General features: G+C 50.7%; 1 protein-coding gene across 2 annotated transcripts in view; it reads left to right on the top strand.

Moving 5' to 3' along the window:
• EPS15 (epidermal growth factor receptor pathway substrate 15) overlaps positions 1-18,647 on the top strand; it is a 1,698,287-nt gene that overhangs the window by 1,604,049 nt on the left and 75,591 nt on the right. The gene's annotated exons all lie outside the window — the stretch shown is intronic.

Genomic DNA, 18,647 nt, shown 5'->3' on the forward strand with positions numbered 1-18,647 from the left:
ATACATTCTGTGGCAAGGATGTTAGTTTCAGTATTTCACCAGTACTTTTTCCTCTGCTGTTTCCATTCTGTTCTAACTCCTACGTCCTGCCCCCTTTCCTCCATACTGTATGGGCGCCCCTCGCTGGGGACGGGAGACGGAACCTTTCTCACCAGAAAAAAATCTTCTTCCCTTTAAATTTAGAGGCGCGCGCTTCCCCTGACTCCGCCCACCGGTGCCACTCCCCATTCCTCTTTTCCGCATTGACTGGAACTGACCGCTGTCACCAGTGCTCCTGGGTTTGGCTTTGGCCTTGTAATTCCACACGCTCCTCCCCAGATACCGTCTGTTTTGTCTTCTAACCTTTACTCAGGTATTCGGCCCTCTGGCACCACGCTCCTCCCCAGCAAATGTCGACGTTCTTGGGCTTCAGCTGGTGTCCAGCCTGCGAAGGGCTCTTCCCCAAGTCCGACCCCCATGCTCTGTGCCGCCGCCTACTTGGCCCTGACTATGTCAGGGAAGATTCCACTGCTTGCGACGTGCTTACAGTGCAAGCTCTGAAGAACAGGTTAGCCCGGTCGAGGAACTCTTCGAGAAGTCGCCTCCAGAGGACTTGAAGAACTTCGTCAGACACAAGATAGGGCCGCTTTTTTCCATCGCACCCTGCAAGGGCGACTCCTTTCCTAGGACACGTCCAAGTGGGAGGGGCCGTTCAAGCTCTCACACCAGCACAGGTACCGAGGCTCATACAGGTACCGGCCGGCAGGCCGAGGGGCCGCTAGATCCTTCCGGAGACCGTGCTGAGGGACCGCAAGTTTCTTTTACTGGGTGCCCACCCGAGGGGCTACTCCCTACTACCAGACAAATGTCTGAGGGGGCGTCTGTATGCAGCACTTTGGCAAGACAGCCGAGGGTACTACCCTACCAGGCCTCATCCTGAGGTGCAGGGTAGGCTTCACTCTCCACCGCCAAGAGGAGGAGGCCGGGCACAGCGAGCCAGGCAGCCGACGCAGGCACGTGGCAACAGCTTGACCGCCGCGCCAGACAAGATGGCCACTCCTCCGACACCACCCCTGTTTGGGGAGCAGGTAGGAGATAGAGTGTCCAGGTGGGACTTGTCTTCAGGTACGTAGCCTACAGCCTATCCTTCAGCATCGCAGGGCAGACATTCCCTGCAACCAGCAAGGCAGAGTACACACAGGCCCAGCAGCCACCCACTACTCCTTCAATACCACCTGCCAACCCACCAGCCTGTGAGGGCAGATTTTTTTAGATGTTCCTCACGCTTATGAGGTCCCCTCAGATGGGCTCCATCCTTAGGGATGTTATCAGGGACATGCTGGTCCAGATCCTCCGCCAGTGCCTATAGTCATTCCTCCTATGGCTCTGGTGCCTCAAGCCCCCGTGCAGCCCCAGCTGCCCACGCCGGGTCCTTTGATTCTGGCTTCCCTTCCTCCTACAGTCCAGGCGGTCCCAGAGCATGCTCTGGTCTCCACACCTCCGGCACACCACCTTCGGCGCCCAGCACGCCTCCCTAGGCGCCAGACCAGCCCGACATCCTGGTGGACACCGATGAGGAGGAGGACCCCGACACACCATCTTCAGCCAGGGCCTTCCATGAAGGACTTACAGGTTTGGCCAAAAAATTGGGGCTTCCACAACCCGAGGTAGAACAACCTGAGGCGGGGGTCCTGGCTGAGGTACTCACTCTACGCCCCACGGCTAGGATGGGGATTCCTATGCAAAAGGACGTTGTTGCCTTGGCCAAAAAGGGATGGCTTAAGCCCCATTCGGTGCAGCCCACCAACAGGCGCCTCAACGCCAAGTACAGGCAATTGCAGGGGGATAAACTCTTGTTGTCGGCACACCCTCAACAACACTCTGATTTCCGCAGCCTCTATCTACTCTAAGCCGTAGTCTTCCTCGGCCACCTCGTCCTCTGCTCTGCTAGGCAAGGAGGAGAAGATCTTGGGGACGGATGGGAAGAAGATCTATTCCAACGTCTCCCTGCACCTCTGTCAGTCTAATGCGGATGCCATGCTCGTAGCCGTTAACCAAACGCTTTGGCGGGAAATAGCCCACATCCTTCCAGAACTTCTGGTCCACAGTCAAAGCAAAGATGGTGGCCCAAGACATTGAGTCCACAGTGACACACATTGACACCTCAGGCCGTGCCATCTGCATGGCCACGGACATCAGATGGACTTCCTGGCTATGGGCTACCAAGTTCAACTTGGACGTCCAGGAGCGCATATTGGACCTTCCATTTGAGGGTAGCAACCGCTTTCATTCCACCACGGATGAGGAACTGGATAAGAACAGTTCCCAGACTGCAAAATCCTTCTCCATCCTCACAAAGGCTACGCCCAAGACGTACAGTCAAACGCACCAACGTTCTGACAAGGGGCAGGCCGTCGGTGGGTTCCGGGGCTTCCAAGAACGACGGTCCAGGCAGCCGGACCGATCTCCAAGTCAACACCGCCACAAGCAGCTCAAGGCAGGGAATAAGGCCCTCTTTCAGTCCCCCTCCTCAGCCCCAGCCTGAGGGGGAAAAAAAGGCTTGACACTTGCCTCCGGGTCCACGTGTCTCTGGTGGGGGGCAGGCTTGCCCTTCACGCACAGCATTGGCGTGCAAGGTTTGCGGACCCCTGGATCCTATCAGTAGTGTCCTCAGGCTACCAGTACCTCCATCCCCACCCTCCTCTCTTCCACTCCCACAGATTGGAACAACTCCTCTCTTGGCGTAAATCGGTCGATTGTACAGAATCAAGCAGTGGAAGTTGTTCCAGCATCCCAGCGGGGTATGGGCTTCTACTCCAGAATTTTCACCATACAGAAGAAGAACCTGGCTGGCCTGAGAGTTGTGTTGGACCTTTCCACCCTGAACCTTCCCTTTCAAAAGTTCAAGATGGTTACCCCAGTGCTTATTGAGGAGACACTGTGAAAGGGAGACTGGATGTGCTCCGTGGAACTGAAGGACTCATACCTGCACGTCAGCCCCATCGATCCTTCCTGAGGTTCAGGATCGTGAGCTTTCATTTCCAATCCAAGGTTCTACTCTTTGGCCTCAGTTCAGCCCCCAGGATCTTTACCAGGCTTATGAATGCAGTGGCAGCCCTCCTCAGGGCCCAGGGTCACCAAGTATATCCATACCTAGACAACTGGCTCATCAGGGCAAGGTCACCAGAGGCGATCCATCACACCTCGTCCGCCCTCATGAATATGCTTCATGAACTGGGATTCTCCATCAATCTCAAGAAGTCTCCGCTGGAACCAGCGCAGAGGCTAACCTTCCTCGGTCTCATCTGAGAACTGAGAGAGTTTCCCCTCAGAGTTAAAGATTGCAGCCATCAAGAGGGCAGGAGTAATTTTTTCAGCAGAGAGGTGACCTCAGAATGGTGGTAACAGCACCTGCTGGGGCTCATGGCAGCATTTCTTCTGGCAGTGCCTTACACAAGGCTCAAAATGAGACGTTTGCAGCTGCACTTTGTAGCCTCATGGAGTCAGGAGCAGGGTTCCCAGGCAGAACCCGTCCGCATTCCTCCATGTCTCAACCAGCACCTCGGGTTACCATCTCCACTGACTCGTCCTTGGAGGGCTGGGGAGCTACTCTGGACAACCACAGCATCAATGGGGTTTGGTCCCGTCAGGAACAGGAGGCCAATATCAATAGGCTGGAGCAGAAGGCCATCTGGTTGGCTTTCAAGGACTTCCTACCACTCATCAGTAGAAAAATTATCCTCATTCAAACGGATAACTCCACCAACATGTATTACATCAACAAGCAGCGCGGCACCAGGTCTCCTCTATGCACCCTGGCGATCAGCATTTGGGAATGGGCTTTGGCAAACGACATACACTTGACTTTGATCCACCTTCCAGGGGAGTCAAAACTGGAGGCGGACAGACTCAGCAGGTTGGGTGCAGACCATTATGAATGGAAATTGAATAATACGGTCCTTCAGGGGATCTTCAACAGATGGGGTCATTCCCAAGGTGGACCACTTCACTACATGGTAAAGGAGGAAGTGTCCTCAGTTTGTATCCTGGCAGGGACAAGCTCTCAGCTCTTTGGGAGATGCGCTGCAGATACAGTGGAACAGCTTGAAAGCACATGCGTTCCCTCCCACTCCCCTGGTACACAAGGTGATCTGCAAGATAAGGGAGTTCCGGCACCTCAACATCATTCTGGTACCTCCTTGGTGGCCCGCGAGGCCATTGTTCTCGGAGCTGCTCAGCTTGGCAGACCAATCTCTGATGCACCTTCCACTGGGCCCAGCTCATCTATTGTCGCAACAAGGTGAGGGGGGGGCACAGTCATCCACCCTACCCTACAGAAGTTAGCGCTTGCAGCGTGGTTCCTGAACAGGTCTCATTAAAGCATCTGCGCCTATCACAGGGTAACTTAGACATCATGCAGGACGCTATGAGCGATGCTACTAGGAGCCAATACAAAAGCAAGTGGACTAGTTTTTGCCTCTGGGCAGAGGCCAAGGAAGTTGACCCTCTCACATGCACACAGGACGACATACTATCCTTCTCTGCACACCGCACTCACTCGGGAGTGCAAGTAGACACATGCCGGACCTATCTGGTGGCCATCGGAGCATACCGGAACTCTAAGGAGGACGTTTTCTCATCCTCCAAACCCGGTGGTTAAGACATTTGGCGGGCCTCACCAGGATTTACACAGCTATCAAGAAGCCACACCCAGTGTTGGACCTCAATAGTGTTGGACGCCTTAGTGCATAAACCCTTTCAGCCAATGGCGTCCGCGAAAATCAGGCTGGTCACCATTAAGACAGCTCTTTTGGTGGGTCTTGCGTCTGCACGGCGGTTCAGCGAAATACAAGCTCTGGTGGCTTAGGAGACATACCCTACTTTTCATAGGGACAAGTCCATCCTCCGAATGGACCCCACGTTCTTGCCTAAAGTAGTCTCTTTGTTACACTTAAATGAGGAGATAGTGCTACCTACCTTCTTCACAGATCCCAAGGATGATGCTCAGAGGGTGCTGCACTGTCTAGATGTTGGGCGTGCTCTAAAATTCTACCTGGACACAACCAAGAGCTTCCGCAAATCGGAGGCTCTCTGTCACCTTCAGTAGGTCAAGGCCAGGATATCAGGCTTCTAAGGCCTCCATAGCAAGGTGGATGGTTTTGGCCACTAAGGAGGCCTATGAGGGGCAGTACAAACCGCTTCCAGCTAATATGCATGCCCATGCTATCCGAGCCAAGGCCACGGCAATCGCGTTCCAAAGGCACGTCCCGTTGCAGGTCATCAGCAGGGCGGCCACGCGGGCCACCCCTTAGGCCTTCTCCCAGCACTACTGTTTGAATGCCGGCTCCAGGTCAGACGCGGCATTCGGGCAGGCAGTATTAAGGAACTTGTTTTCTTATGGAGGGTCACCTCTCCACTCTGGGGCTACATTCAGTTGTAATCACCCATACAGTATGGGGGAAAGGGGATGGGACATAGGAGTAATTACAAGTTCCTCTCCGTAGTGACTAACGTACTAGTCCATAGTCCCCTTTCCTCCATACGTCCCACCATTCCCCCCCCTATAAAACTGGTGTAATTAGGCAATGGTAATATTGTCGACGTGTCAATGAGTACTGAGTGGCGGTGCCAGTGGGCGGAGTCAGGGGAGCGCATGCTCCCCCGCGCGCCTCTAAATTTAAAGAGGAAGAATTTTTCTGGTGACAAAGGTTACGTCTCCCATCCCTAGCGAGGGACACCCATACAGTATGGAGGAAAGGGGACTATGGACTAGGAGTAAGTTAGTAACTACGGTGAGTAACTTATTATTTTCTTAAACACCTATGTCAGAGTTACATGACGCACTGTGCCACTATAAAAGCTGCAGGCATTTTACTCCTACGTACCGTCCGCTTTCCTTCATACTGTATTGGGTGTCCCTCGGTAGGGACGGGAGATGGAACCTTTTTCACCAGAAAAATAATCTTCCCCTTTTAATTTCGATGCACGCAGGGGCGTGGCCCTTAGAGCATGCAGTCACTTGAAACCACCCACCGGCACCACTCCCCAGCCCAGTAATTTCATGCGCTCTTCCCCGGAGAAGTACTTTTGTCTTTTTTTCTTGTCTTTAATTAGATACCTCTGTCCCCTGGCGCCACACTCCTCTCTGGCGCATGTCTCTCCAGCCTGCGATGGGCTCTTCCCTACGACAGACCCCCAAGCACTCTGCTTCCGCTGCCTTGGCCCCGACCACTGTTGGGAGGGCTGTCCCGCGTGAGACGTGCTGACACCATGCGCTCTGAAAAACAGACTAGCTCAGTGAAGGGACACCCCTTGAAGTCTTAAAGGAATTCGTCAAGCACAAGTCCAGGCCCAAGGTAGGGGGCACTGTTTTCACCCGCACCCCACAAAGGTGACGCCTTCCCCAGGAAGCATGCGAGCTGGAGGGACCCATCATGTTCTAGTACCAGTGCAGGTACCGAGGCTGCTTCAGCTACCGGCTGCCAGGCCGAGGGGTTGCAAGATCGTACCAGTGACTACGCTGAGGGACCCCAATGTTCTATTACCGGGTTTCCGCCCGATTGGCTACGCCCTAGTACTGGACAGATGTCTGAGGAAGCGCCTGTACGCAGCACTACCGGCGACACAGCGGAGGGCAACCTGCCTACCAGGCCCCGTCCTGAGGTGTAGGGTAATCCTCAACCTTCACCACCAAGAGTCCTGGAAGAGGCTGGGCCCCGTGCAGCAAGCACAACGACACAGCCACGTGGCTTGTAGTCCGAAAAGATGGCCGCCGGGCCAGACAAAATGGCTGCTCACCTGACACCATCCCCCTTCGGGTACCAGGTAGGGGGAAGAAGTTTCCAGGTGGGACAGTTCTTGACTGGGCAAGTGGCCTGCGGCATACCCCTCAGCGTCAGAGGGCAGATAAACTCTGCATGCAGCAAGGCAGTGGTCCCAGGTCTCAGCACCCTCAGGGCCCTGTGCCACCAAGCGCTCCACCGGCCTGTGAAGACAGGTTTTTGGGAAACATTCCTGACTCTTATGAGGTCTCTGCAGATGGGCATCATCCTCAAGGATGTGATCAGGGACATACTCCCTCCGGTTCTGCCGCTGGCATCCACAGCCACTCCGCCCTTGGGATCCAGCTCCTCCGGCTCCGATACAGCCCCAGCTGCCCACGCAAGTTCCCACTACACCGCTCCCATGCCTCCGACAGTCTCGGCAGACCCATATCCGCCACCACAGCAGCCACTGGCTCCTGTCTGTACACCACAGCACCGGTGCCCAGCACTCCTCCAGCTGCAACTGACTAACAGGACACATTGGTGGACACAGATGAGGAGGACCACCCTGACACACCTTCGTCAGCTAATGCTTTTTATGAGTGGCTGCAGGCGTAGCCGAATACCTAGGGCTTCCACAGCCTTAAGTGGAACAACCAGAGGCGGGGGTCTTGGAGGAGCTCCTCGCCCCACAGCTAGAATAGGGATTTCAATGCAAAAGGACGTGGTGGTGCTGGCCAAAAAAAGGATGCATTCTGCACAGCCTACCAACAGGCGCCTCAACGCCAAGTTCAGGCAGATGGAGCGGGTTCTGATGATGGCCACAGCCTCAATCTACTCCAAGCCACAATTGTCCTCGGCTACATGAGCCTCACCACTCATGGGTAAGGAGAAGATCCTGGAAGCATGGCAAGCTGAAAGAACATCTATTCCAACGCTTCCCTTCATCTTCGTGAGTCCAATGCAGACGCTATGCTTGCTGCTGTCAACCAAAGGCTCTGGCGGGAAATCATCGACTTCTTTCCGGAACATCCTGTGCAAATCCAGGCACACTTCAAGGCGGGGCTGGTGGAAGCCAACATTGTAGCGCAGGACATAATGGAGTCCACTGTGGCTCACATTGACACCTCAGTTCATGCCATTTGTATTTCTACGGACATGGCTACAGGTGACCAAGTTCAACCCGGACGTCCAGGTGCGTATACTGGATCTTCCTTTCGAGGGTGGCGACCTGTTCCATTCCACTACGGACGAGGAACTTGATGAGAACAGTTCCCAGACTGCCAAATCCTTATCCATCCTCACTAAGGCCACTCCTAAGGCATATAGCCAGACACACCAGCGTTCAGACAGGGGTCAGTATTTCAGAGGTTTCTGGAGCTTCCAGAAAAGACGCTGCAGGCAACCGCACAGATCCCTGAGCCAGCACTGGCGCAAGCAGCACAAGGCGGCGCACAAGGGCTTTTTCCAGTCCCCCTTCTTAGCCCCAGCTGGCAAAAAGACATGACAAGCCCAACCGGATCCACGAGTCTCCGGTGGGGGGCAGGTTTACCCTTCACTCCAAACGCTGTCGTGCAAGGTTCGCAGACCCTTGACTTCCACCTACCCTCTTCCCTCCTCCTACTCTCCCTTCCGCTCCAACAGATTGGGGCAGCAACTCTGTTGGCAGAAATTCTCTCACTCATAGTCAGGCAGAGCGGGGTCTGGGCTTCTATTAACAGATTTGTGCCATACACAAGAAGAACCAGGCGGGCCTGAGAGTTGTTGGACCTTTCCAACTTAAACCTTTCCCTTCCTGTTCAAAAGTTCAAGATGGTTACCCCAGAGCTTATGGCAGAAACATTGTGCAAGACTGACTGGATGTGCTCCCTGGATCTGAAGGATGCGCACCTACACGTCCTGATCTGGCATCCCCATCAGTCCTTTCTGAGGTTCAGGATCAGGGGTTTCCATTTCCAATACAAGGTTCTACCCTTTGGCCTCAATTCGGCCCCAGGGTCTTTACAAGACTGATGAATGCGGTGGCTACCCTTCTCAGAGCCCAAGGTCACCACCTCTGTCCATACATAGACGACTGGCTTGTCAGGGTAAGGTCTCTGGAGGCAGTCCACCACACGGACTCCGCCCTCATGAGTACACTACACGAGTTGGGATTTTCATCAATCTCAAGAAGTCGCATCCTCATCTGGGATACAAGCTCTGAGATCACAGCCATCAAAGAGGGCCATGGGGCATTTTCTCAGCAGATCAGTGACCTCTGCGTGGTGGTTGCAACACCTTTCTGGCATCATGGCGGCATGTCTCCTGGCAGTGCCGCACACAAGGCGATTGCAGTTGCACTTCACAGCCTCATGGAGTCAGCAGAAGGGTTCCCAGGCGGAGCTGGTCAGCATCCCACTTCATCTCTACCAGGACCTAGTCTGGAGGAGCACGGACAACAACTTGCAGATAGACAGGCCCTTTCGTCAACCAGCACCGCAGGTTACTTTCACCACCGACTCATCCCTAGAGGACTGGAGAGCTACCTTGGACAGCAACAGTGTCCTTGGGGTTTGGTTCAGTCAGGAGCAGGTGGCCCACATCAACTGGCTCAAGTTGATGGCCATCTGGCTCGCTCTCAAGGTTATATATGAATTGTTCTAACTACAATTGTTCGAATTACAATTGACCTTTGCACAATTGACCGGATTTTGAAGGTCACATTTTTTCTTGTTTTTATTTTTTTTTAGTTTTGTTACATATATGCGGAGGGGACACCCCGTAACCCCCTCGCCCAATGCAAAACCCCCCACCCAAACCCATATATATATAGTCTCAATTGTGCAAAGGTCAATTCTGACCCTTGAAATTCGGTCAATTCGGGCATTCAAACAATTGTGTTTGAACAATTTGTGTAATACCGCTCTCAAAGCCTTCCTCCTGATGAGTGGCAAGACGATCCTCATTCAAATGGACAGCTCCACCAGCATCCATTATACCAACAATCTGGGTGGCAACAGGTCCTCTCTGCACTCTAGCACTCAGCATTTGGGAGTGGGCTCTAGAGAACAACATGCACTTGGCAGAAATTCACCTCACGGGGGAGTCCAACCTGGAGGCGGACAGGCTCAGCAGGCTGGGTGCGGGCAACTACGAATGGCAGTTGGACGAACATGTCCTTCAGGGGATCTTAGACCACCTGATCCAGTTTGCATCCTGGCAGGGACAGGGCTGGGGCTCTCTGGGCGGCGTGATGCAGATCCAATGGAACAACATGAACGCGTATGCCTTCTCTCCCACTCCCCTGGTCCACAGGGTAATCTGCAAGATCCGGGAAGCCCGGCACCTCTGTATCATCCTGATAGCTCTGTGGTGGCCAGCAAGGCCATGGTTCTCGAACTTATCAGCCTGTCGGATTAGGCCCTGGTGCACCTTCCGCTGGGCCCAGCTCACCTACTCTCACAGCAGGGAGGCATGGTCATCCACCCCGCCCCCAGAAGTTAGCACTCCCAACGTGGTTCCTGAACAGTTCACAATAAGGCATCTGCATCAGTCACAGGCTAACCTAGACATTATACAAGGTGCTAGGAGCAATGCTACCAGGAGCCAATACAAAAGCAAGTGGACTAGGTTTTGACACTGGCCGAAATCAAAGGCGATAGATCCTGGCGGCCGTCTGAGCCTACCGGAACTCAGAGGAGGTTTTTTCATCCTCTAAACCAGTGGTTAAAAGACACCAGGCTTTACCCGCCTATCAAGAAGCCACGCCCAGTATGGAACCTCAACGCGGTCTTGGGCGCCGTGGCGCTTAAACCATTTCAACCTATGGGCATCAGCCTAGTCACCGTTAAGACAGCCCTCCTGGTGGGCCTTACATCTGGATGCAGGGTCAGTGAAATCCAGGCACTGGTTTCTTCAGAGCCTTATACACAGTGGTGCTTAGAACTCACCTGGCATTCTTACCTAAGGTCGTCTCCTCTTTTCACCTGAATGAAGAGATGGTGTTGCCTACTTTCTTCGCGAACCCTAAGGCCGTCGCTCGGAGGGTTATGCACTGTCTAGATGTCAGGCGTGCTCTACAATTCTACCTGGACATAACCAGGAGCTTCCGCAAATCTGATCCTCCTTGTTACCTTTGTTGTGTCAAAGCCCAGTTATCAGGCTTCTAATGCCGCCATAGCAAGGTGGATGGTAACGGCCATCAATGAGGCTTTTGAGGGGCAGCACAAACCTCTACCAGCAAATACGCTATCAGAGCTAAGGCCACAGCGATTGCTTTCCAGAGGCACGTCCTGTGCAAGGACATCAGCAAGGCAGCTACCTGGGCTATGCCCTCGGCCTTCTGCACGCACTACTGCTTGAATGGGACGTGGCATGAGTGGCAGCTCTCCCCCCTGGGGCTACATTCAGTGATAATCGCGCATACAGTATGGAGGAAAGGGGACGGGACGTAGGAGTAATTAAAAGTTACTCACCGTAGGGACTAACATACTCCTAGTCCATAGTCCGCTTTCCTCCATACATCCCTCAATCCACCCCCCTAATAAGACTAGTGTCATTAGGCAATGGTAATATTGTTGTCGTGCCAAAGGGGACTGAGCAGTTGCGCTGGTGGGCGGAGTCAAGGGAGTGCATGCGCCCCTAAGCGCTTCGAAATTTAAAGGGGAAGATGATTTTTCTGGTGAAAAAAGTTCTGTCTCCTGTTCCCAGCGAGGGGCGCCGATACAGTATGGAGGTACCGGGACTACGGACTAGGAGTACGTTAGTCACTATGGTGAAAAAGGAACAAAAACAGTACAATTTCAAGTGTGCCTACAGATGAACAATTATGAGCAGGTCGAATCAAGAAGACAGGAGAGATTTTTTTAAAGTCTGGAGCTGAACATGGGCCAAGTCGAAGAGCAAATTAGGAGGGAGGGGTTTCCAGTACTTCAGAGAGTGAGAGGAGTAAAGGACAGGACTGGGAGGAGGCACACAAAGGTTTTAGGCAATGCAAGATAGAATAGAGTCTGAGAATGGAGAGGGGAGTACGAGAAATAAGAGAGAATATATAAAGATGAGAAACAGCATGGAGGGGCTTGAAAACCATGCATTAGAATTTAGAGAATTAAGACGGCCTAAACGGTGAGAGAAGGGCCGAGGAGATGGAGGAACGGAGAAGAAGAGTAAGTAAGAGTCTGAATTGAAAGATGGTGAAATGGTAGGCCGAAACACCAAGCAGAAGAAGAGCACAATAGACCAGGTGAGAGAAAATAGTCAGAAATGAGTTTTAGAAGCACACAAAGACAGTAGGCAATTCCTTCGGAAATTAGATGGGTGAACCCGACATATGCAGGCACTAGAGTACATGTGGTGAGAAAGGGAGGGATCAAAGGATACACTTAGATTACGAGCCAGATTAGAAATGGTTAATATGGCAGGGGGGAAAGAAGGCAAAAACAGGACAAGACAGAGCAGATGAAGACCAAAAGAAAAGAAATACGATCTTGGAGGTGGTCAGGTGAAAGAATCAAGAATTCATCCTTTGCTGGATAGTATTAGTCATAAGGAAAGACAAGTGTGTTGAGTGTCAGAGAAAGAAAGGAAAAGCTGTGTTTCGTTTGCATAAAAGTGTAAAGAGAACCCAAATGTAGAGATTATCTCAGGGAGGGGGAAGTGTACAGAGAGAAGAGGGGGCCAAGATCAGAACCCAGAGGGACCCCATATAAAAGAGATGAGATAGGGGGAGGAAGAGCCAGACCAAGAAGTAGCAAAGGTTCGATTTGTGAGTTGAGAACCAGTGTAGAACAGTCAGAAAATCCTAGTGAAGAAAGAAGGGTAGGATGATTGTGTCACAGTTCAGAACGATCAAGGAGAATAAGAATGGAGGACTGTTTAGAGTCTCTAGCAGTGTGAAGATAATGGGTTATTAAAGAAGTTTCCATAGAGTTCACAGGACGAAAACCCGATTGGTGAAAAAGAGAATGACATTGTACACAACGAGAGACATGACAAAGAACACACTCAAGTAGCATAGATAGAAAAGAAGAGAAATTGGGCGATTGTTGGAGGGGAGCGATGGATCCAGAGAAGGCTTTTTTGAACTTTTTCTCCTCAAGAGCTTAAATTACAGATATGCATACGAGTAACAGTATACAGTATTGTCGCCATTGTTCTGCCTTTCGGTTCTCCTCTCGATCTTACAAAGCTCATGAGTTTAACGGTTATAACTTTCCCCCCTCCCTTCCCATCCTCATACTGCCATTTAAATACAGCAACATTCGGTTGAACAAAAGCATTGTTGTACAGTACATTCGAATACATGGCAGACAAGTTTCCCCTCATGGGCTTGCTTACTTACAAATAGAAACCCTAAGCAGGATCTTAGATTTAAAGTAAATTTGATCCCTATCCTTCATACATTCGTGGAGGGGCATCCACGTGTTCAGGTATCTCTGGTAAGAGCCATAAGCAAATGCTGCCACCTTCTCCATTGCCATCACTCCCTATAGTCTCACCCACCACATGGCCACAACTGGCCCCTCTGTTTTTCCATGCATGCGCCAGGTTATTTCTGGCTGCGCACAACATGTGGGTGATGAGGGTAGCTCTATTCCCTGTGTTTGCGTAACTTCCTTCTACTGCTTCCCCTAACAATGCAACCACTGGGTCAAGGGGTAGCTGTACCCCTATCACGTCTTTAATATGGCTCAAGATTTCCTTCCAGTACGTCGCTGCCACTGGACATGCCCACCACATATGGATGAAGTCCCCAGATTGCACGCAGTCCCTCCAACATGTTGAGGGATAGCTTGGATTGATGGAGTGCAACTGCTGTGGTGTCATGTACCACCTCAGGCATATTTTGTATGCCACCTCTTTGATTGAAGTGTATTTTGAGCTTTGTGAGGCCCGGTGCCAGATTTGACTCCACGTTTCCCCTGGCATTGGATTCCCTACATCTAGCTCCCATTTCTGCATGTATGGTAAGGTTTCTTCCTGGTCCACCCCGTACATCAGCTGGTAGAGTCTTGACACCCCTTTCTCTGGAGCCCCTTCTTTTATGGCGAGTTCCAATCCTATTGGGTCCCGGGATGCCCCCTCCCTTACTTTTCTGTTTGTGATTCAATGTCTTATCTGGGAATAGAGGAAGCGTTCACCCTAGAGTATCTGGAACCTATCTTTGCACCCTTCAAATGTTAAGGGTGTCCCATATGTGTAAAAATCTCCAAGTGTCGGGCTTGTCCTCCTCCCCAGTGTGTCCGGAAATTGGGATGTGTAAAGTCAGGGTTGTGAGCCATTGGTGTGAGTGGGCCTCCCCCTACTTTTGTCCTCTTACCCCGTAATGCTTTATCCCAGTACCATAGGATGGCTTTTGTCATTTCCAGTAGTGCACCTTCTTTACCCCAGTGCCTTGCAGCTAGAAATCCCAGACTTTAGAGGGGGATCCTGGATGCTTCCTTTTCCAGGGTTGCCTAACGGTTGAATTTCGCGGGGAGCCCATTGTCGCATTGGCGCGACATGTGCGGCACATAGATACCTGGGAGTTTGGGGGTACCAATATTCCGCAAGTGCTTGTGGGCGGAACAGAGAAGGCTTTTTAATATGGGAAGTTTAATAGCGTACTTGAAAACAAAAGGGAATGTAGAAGTAGAGAGAGAATAGTTGATGAAGGAAGAGAGATAAAGAAGAATTGCAGGGAATACTTTAGGAATCAGAGGCAAAGGCAGAGGGTGAGTACAAGAAAGAAACATGTCTGTCTGTCACCATCCTCCCATCTGTATGGAAACACTTTGCCTTTTAGTTAATTTTTATGTCAATAACATACTTGTAATCCCCTCACAGAACCTTCAGATTTGCACCTCAAGCACCAGAAACTGTGCAGCATTCCACAAATACAAGAGTGATGTCATGTAGTCATCTACAAATGTTATTGTACACAAAGTAATGTAAGAGTTGGAGGATGGTGCTTTAAATGTGTCTGCAAGACCCCAGGCACCCCATGCGTCAATTACAAAATCACAATATGAAAAGAAGGGCTTAGAAATGTATGTTAAACCTATAGGTCACAGGTTAAAATTGTAGTAGGTTGTCTAAACCTTGCCAAGGTCCATAGAGTGTATGCTATCGAGTTGGGTAAGTGCACCCTTATACTGAAAACAAGAGATGCTTGCATACTAGTATGTTCTATGTGCATGATCCATTGTATTGTTGTATCTTTGAAGTGCTATTTTCAGAAAGACTGTTTTTACTTTTAGACCACCTGATTGATCGTTTATGCTGCGTTTTACTGGAAACCCAATAGCTTGAGTCTTTCCAAGGGATAACTTAAACACAGATTCCTTATCCTTTTACAGGATCCCTCAAAATCCTATCTCATAAAGAGACAGTTAAGACCATTCTCTTCAAAGCCGTCAGCTACCTCCTGTTTATATTGTGAAAGCTTGGTTAATTCCCATTGTAGGAGAAGGTCTAATGTTTTTGGAGAGATTGCTTTGGAAAGGGACATTTCAAAATTGTCACTCCTTAAACTCCTACAAGATTTTTTCACATGGGGCAGCTACTCTCCACAGATGTACAGGTTCCATATCATCTCACGATTAATCACATTCTCCTCTTCATTCTAGTGAAAGTAGAGCCCTTCCAGTTTACTTCTCTAGCTTTCAAAAGTGGCCCTGGCTGTATTCACAAAACTGCTTGTGCCAGTCTTCGCAGAAAGGCAAGCTACTTATATTATTCAGTACTTGCCGTTAAAGCATATTCTAATGTATACGTTCATCCCACCCATTCCTCATCTATGATATTCTATCTCCAGCACAGCTGATATTCGGAAACGTATCCTCCAACCGGGACTAGACAAGGCTGACTGCATGGAGTGTGCGATAGCAACTGGTACAGTTATCTGAAGATAATCCTAGGTGAAGACATCTGGTTATACACAGTCAACAATTCTGCCACTAGGGGGCAGTGCAGCTCCACCCTTCCAACCTGCAACACATGGTGACTAGCTAGTACACATTTTCGCTCCATTGTCCCTTGGCGTCAGAGTGCCAGGGAAAAAGGGTGGAACTAAGGTCATGGGGCCTTGATATATACTGGCCCAGACATCATATCCGGTGCATTGAAATTTCAGGCAGAGACGCTGCACCCCCTGGTGGCAGGAAAGTTATCAACAGCGCTGGGAATATCATGAATCAGGAATCTGTGGTAGGAATATCCCTCAGAAAGAACATTACCGAGCGGATAAGTAGCTTGTTCAAAGACGGTCATCAAGCTTTCAGTCTGTAGTATTCCCACACCTGCTGGGCCTCATAATCTTGGTAATCTTCATGGTCCCGAAGGCATTGATATGGAAGCAGCCTCTTCAGTGTGCCTTTGGGGGCAAGAGGGGGGGTGGAAAGGCAGTTGACTCCCTTTTCTTGTGAACTATTGGACTGTAACAACATTTGATTTCAGTTGTTGAACTACAAAATGGAATGTGCTAATGCGATTCTCCTTCGGCCAATAATGGCAGCAGAAGACCTCGACAACAGATGTGTCCTTGTCGAGCTGGTGCGGGTATATGGGCAACCTCTCACTAACTAGGCTTTCGACATGGCTAGAGAACATGGTGCTTCAGGTTATAGGCATGAAATTCCTGCTTTCCTTCCATCACATGGGCATTGTGTAGGTTTTCAAGGAAAACAGGACAGCCAAAATAGACAATCCTGTGAAGCTCCGTGGACACATCAGCACTTCTTAGCAGTGGTATCTGTTCTGGACACCTGATAGTCTATTCAGAAATGATCTATGCATTACTGTCATTCCAAAGACCTGGAGTTATTAGGAACATTTTGGGCATGCAGTGTTGAAACAGATCTGAACTCATATATTCTTGATTTCTCAGGCTCGTTCGAAGCTTTACTGCTGTCGGAGTCTGATTAATCTGTGAGTATGCAATTAGAAGAGTGTTACTTGCTGATGTTAAATGCAGTTTCTAATCGATATGTTTTTTCTCGTAGATGTCTCTTTGCCCCTCACTCGTCTCCACTAAATCCTGATTAAACCTGCTAGCCTTTTGACTTTCTGAAACATTTTTCTGTAACCTTATGCGCAGATTCCTGGTTCTGCAGTGGAGTTCCTTCATAGACGGTGCGTGTTACACATTGACTGGCACAGCCCTTCCCACTTTCCAGCACCAGTCTTCTCCTGAGGTGTTTTTTTAAAGATGGTGGAGTTGCTGGAAGAAGTGATGTCTATAAAAGAAACCACATTACCAAATAAAACTTTATAATGGATTCCTTCCTCCAACGGATTCTTCCTCTATGATAATCCTATCCGCATCCACACTGCAGCTGCTCTTCTGAAGCTTTTCTGCCCTTAGGGGGTGCAGAGAGTCTCTGCGCTGGACACAAAGCTGGGGCCAGTATATATTGATGCGCTGTGACCTCAGTTCCTTTTCTCTGCACACTCTGTTCGCTTCAGGAACACACTTTGAGCTTTCAAATTCTCTGTCGAAATGTTCAACCCAGCGAAGGCCTTGGGGTTCGAAACAGCTGTTTCAGATCTGCACTGGATTTGTTTGTACTGCTTGGGCTGGGAACACGACACCCAGGATTGCGGGGCATGTCAGTCCATGCAACCAAAGGCCCTGCAGGAATGGGCGACCAAACATTTTACCTTCATCCACAAGGCGAAGGATGATTTCGCACAATCTCATTTGAGGTTGCGCAGCACGGAACATTAGTTCCAGGAGAGGTCCTCTCTCTGTAAGGAAAGGCAGAAGAAAAAGAAGCACACAAGAAATCCCACTCTACCAGTGGATCCTTCTACCAGCATTCTTCCTCCTCTTCCAAGAAGATGAGTCACTGGTCCTGAGGTTCTCTGGAGCCATATAAGGTACCTTTACCAAGCCAGTCTTCCACCCCAGAGGAATGAGAACAATTTCGCCAGACGTTGCTTGACATCTCTGCCAAGGCACCGGCGGCTTCAGCCACGATGTGACCCACCTTGTCTCCCGCAAGCGTTAGGGTACCCATTGTGGTCTGCTCCCGCACACCTACACGCTTGGTCCTGGCCAAGAAGAGGGAAGAACTCCCCCTCTGTCTGACTCCACCTTCGGTGTTGGCCCTGACTTTGTCTTCGTCACCTGTCATCACCGCAGGCACCATAGGTTCTCGGGCGTATGCTCCTTTTCCATTTTGACCTTTATATATCAAAGATGTGTGAAATCGATGACGAACGAAGAAGATGACCAGGGTCAGACTTTCCAAATGAATTCTGAGGATGAGGACATCCAGGGGCTGACCTTGGACCTCCAAGCGGCTAGTCGAGCTACATGTTCTCCCAGGCCGGTACCCCTGGTAAGACTCAGGCCTCTTTTCAGAGGTTGGTGGCAAAGGTGGCTGATCCCATGAGGCGCTCTGCATGTCCAGACTGAAAATTCAGACAAGGGTCTCGGGGAAGGAAACACTACTGCCCTTCAGTGTGGCAGTATAAACCCCATCATACTGGAAGCTGGGCAGGAAACATTGTCTGGCCTCCTCTGACCCGCTTTCCTCTCCACTCATGCCTCCTCAGAGAGCTTGATGGTGGAGGCCACGACTGCCAATGTGAAGTTATCCACATCCCCTCTCTTCCACCAGATTTTGTAATCTGTGTTGCTCACGACTGACTGCATGGGCAGGTCCATGACCAGAAGTGCTGTGCTCAGGCACCACTCGTGCATGAGGATGGCTTTTTGTGCATGATATCGAGGGTAAGCTCCTGAACCTGAAGGTCCAGTGATATCAACCAGTCCCGCACATCAAAGACTTGCAGGATGTGGGCTAGAGTAACCATCTTGAACTTGTCCTTGCGCAGCAACAAGTTAAATGGCCTCAGAAGGAGAATGGGACCCAAGCCCTGCCCTTTTCCAGCACCAGAAAATGTATAGTTACTGACCGTAGTGACTAACGTACTCTTAGT

The sequence above is a fragment of the Ambystoma mexicanum genome, chromosome 1q, assembly GCF_040938575.1.
Source record: "Ambystoma mexicanum isolate Mex_15411 chromosome 1q, UKY_AmexF1_1, whole genome shotgun sequence".
Lineage (NCBI taxonomy): Eukaryota > Metazoa > Chordata > Amphibia > Caudata > Ambystomatidae > Ambystoma > Ambystoma mexicanum.